Source organism: Eumetopias jubatus, unplaced genomic scaffold (genome assembly GCF_037043125.1).
Source record: "Eumetopias jubatus isolate StellerSeaLion01/CBP00866 unplaced genomic scaffold, mEumJub1_p1.0 scaffold_6, whole genome shotgun sequence".
Taxonomy (NCBI): Eukaryota; Metazoa; Chordata; class Mammalia; order Carnivora; family Otariidae; genus Eumetopias; species Eumetopias jubatus.
Genome location: NW_028274812.1, coordinates 79,509,808 through 79,513,124, shown reverse-complemented (window position 1 = coordinate 79,513,124; position 3,317 = coordinate 79,509,808). Strand labels below are relative to the sequence as shown.

The following is a 3,317-nucleotide window of genomic DNA, read 5'->3' as shown; positions in this document are numbered from 1 at the left end:
ATGTTAACTAAACTTATTGTTAATCATTTACTTATTGTGGTACTAAACTTCTTGTCGTAATCATTTCACAATATACGGAAGAGAAATCATTATGCTCTACAGCCTAAACTTATACAGTGTTGTATGTCAATTATATCTCAATTTCAAAAAGAAAAAAAATACACAAGGCAAAACTGATAACTGAATGGAGAAATAAATCCATTCTTTTTTTTTAGTTTCAGAATTTTATTTTAAAGGGATTTCTATGGTACAACACAATGTCTGTGGTACTTTTACTGAAAATCACTTATGGTAGTCAAATTCTAACAATTTTTGCAATAAGTTTTCATTAAATTTTCCTAAAAATAGAAAAAGTTCACATTATATACCATTTTGAATTTAATTTATTTTCTTACGTTTTCAAAATAATTTATTGTAAAATGTTAGCTTCAAGGAAAATTTATGGGAAACCATAAAGCAACTGGAGTTCTTCACAATAAAATCCAGGATAAAAATAATTTTTGCAGGGTGAAAATTTATCAAAAGGTATAAGTGAATTATAAATATATTTTGTCAATCTGATGGATTTAAGGGAACTTTAAAAGTTGTCTAGTTAAATTACTGCAGATATGACATGCTTGTTGAAATCCAATCTGTAAGTCTAATGCCAATGATCATTTCTTCCTGCTAAAAGCTAAAAATAATTTATGTGAAAAACCCCTGGAAGATTTTGATTTCTTCATAAAGAGTTTGATTTCTTCATACAGATTCTCTAATAAGCTGGGCTAATCTCTGGAAGGCCATATCCATCTGTTCTGGAGAAGCTGAAGAGAATGACGCTCTAAAGTAAGGGCTAGGAGCTGAGCTATCAATGTAGAAGACATTTCTGGAAGCATTAATATCCCTTTCTTAATGGCTTTTTCTTCAGTCAGTTGTTTTACATCAGAAATGCCCTTAATTTTAACCCATAAAAACATTCCAGCAGTAGAAACATGCCATTCTGCCAAACCACTTAGCCATTTGTCTGCAGCTGCCAGTAATGCATCCTTCTGGTTCCTATAGAAATCAGTAACCCTCTCTACATGAGCCAGGAAACCCTCTTCTCCCCATTGGTGTAGAAGCTGTGATATCAGAAGCTGGGTAAAAGTGCTGGGGTGCACGGTTGAAACTTGTGTGTGTAAGACAACTCTCTCTATCAAGGTTTTCAGACCAGTTAAAAACCCTATTCTCAACCCAGAGGAGAGGAGTTTTGAGAAAGAGTCAGCTCTGATGACACACCCATCAATGTCCATGGAAAGAAATGTTGGTGCCCAGGACTTGCTGAACTGGAGAAAATAGTAAGGATCATCTTCTATGATGAAGAAATCATATTTTCTTGTGAGCTCATAGATTTCCTTCTTGTGGTTACTTGTTAATGAGTTTCCAGTAGGGTTCTTGCCATTTGGGACAGTGTAAAGAAACTTGGGGGTGTTTTTCTTGGGGTTGAGTTTTCTGGTTTCCATTTGGAAAGTACTTCTTTGAGGGAGTCCGGAATAACCCCATATTCATCACTGGCAACATTAATGATGTTGCAGCCCAGTGGCTTCAGAGCTTGAAGTGTTCCTGAATAAATAGGTTCATTTAGGAGGACATTATCTCCAGGATTAACGATCATTTCAAACACCTTGCAAAGACCTTCTTGGCTGCCAGATGTTATGCATATGTCCATCTGTCCTTGGCTGGTTGGATAATTGATGGTGGGAGGATTATGCAATTTTAACTGAAACTGTTTTAGCTAGGACAACAGCTCTGGGATTCCGGCACTTTGAGAATACTGAAGTGCTCTCTTCATCATCTCTTCATCAAATTGGATGGGCTTTCCATTTTTTATGGTGATAACAGCAGTCGTAAAAGGGAATGTGTTGGGTTTTGGTGATCCAGGAGCCAAGGAGATGACTGATTTCGTGCCCTGCTCCAAGTCTCAGTCACGACTTGGATGGTAGAAGGCTTTCTCGCTTCGCTCATGGCGGGGAGGAACCGTGCATAATTCATGTCTCTGATACCCAAGCACCTTCTTCAGTAGTTGAAAACTCGCAACTGGTAGTCGCTGCAAGAAAGAGGCCGGGTTGGCCTGGGTGCCCGCCTGGGACCTCGCCAAGGGGCTACTCGAAATAAATCCATTCTTAATTGAAAACTTCAACACCCCTTTCACTATTTGATAGATCAAGCAGGCAGAAAATCAGTAAGAATATAGATGACCTAAATAGCACTACCAATCAACTTGATCTAATTGACCTTTATAGAAGACTTCATTCAAAGTGGAGTTTACATTTTTCTCAAGATTACATGCAACATTTACCAAAATACACATGTTAGGCCATAAAACACAACTTAATAAACTTAAAAGAAGTCATACAAAGTATATTTTCAGACCACAATGGAATTAAACTAGAAATAAATTAGAGAGCTAGAAAATACCAGATATTTGGAAATTAAATAACACACTTAACACACTTCTAAATAACTGATGACTCAAAGAAGTCCCCAACGAAATTTTAAAATATTTTGAACTAAATTAAAATTAAAACACATCATCAAAACTGGTGGGATGATGCAAGAGCAGGACATAGAGGGCAGTTTATAACATTAAATACTTATATTTGAAAATAAGAAAGATCTAAAATCAAAAACATAAGATTTCACTTTAGGAAATTAGAGAAATAAGAGCAATTTAAGTAATACAAATTGGAATAGAAATCAATGAAATTGAAAGCAAGAAACCAACAGAGAAGATGGTTTTAAAACTTCAGTTCTTTGAAAACATTAACAAAATTAATGAACTTCTAAGTAAGTCAATCAAGAAAAAATGAGAGAAGACACAAATTACCAATATCAGAAACAGAAAAGAGATCAACATTACTGATAAGAAAACACTACAAAAGACTTTACTCTTGCAAATTTGATCATGTCAGTAAAATAAACAAATTCTTTGAAAAACACAAACTACCAAAATTCATGCAAAAAGAAACACTGAATCAGTATTTTAAAACCTTTTAAAAAGTAACTACCAGGCTCAGGTGTTTTCACTGTTGAATTCCACCAAATATTTAAGGAAAACATGTACCTATTCTCTATAATCTTTTCCAGAAAATACAAGTAGAGAGACTATGTTTTAATTTATTCTCTGAAGCCAGAATTACTTTAATATGTAAAACAGATGGCATTACGAGGAAAGAAAACAACAGAAAAATATCTCTTATGAACACAGATGCAAAAAGCTTCAACAAAACATCAGCAAAGAGAATCCACCAATATGTAAAAAGAATTACACACCAGGAACATGTGATAAAAATTGCAGA

General features: G+C 34.7%; 1 pseudogene; it reads right to left on the bottom strand.

Annotated features, from left to right (window-relative positions):
• Positions 1-738: 738 nt before the first annotated feature.
• Positions 739-2,010, bottom strand: LOC114213068 (kynurenine/alpha-aminoadipate aminotransferase, mitochondrial pseudogene; annotated as a pseudogene).
• Positions 2,011-3,317: the final 1,307 nt, after the last annotated feature.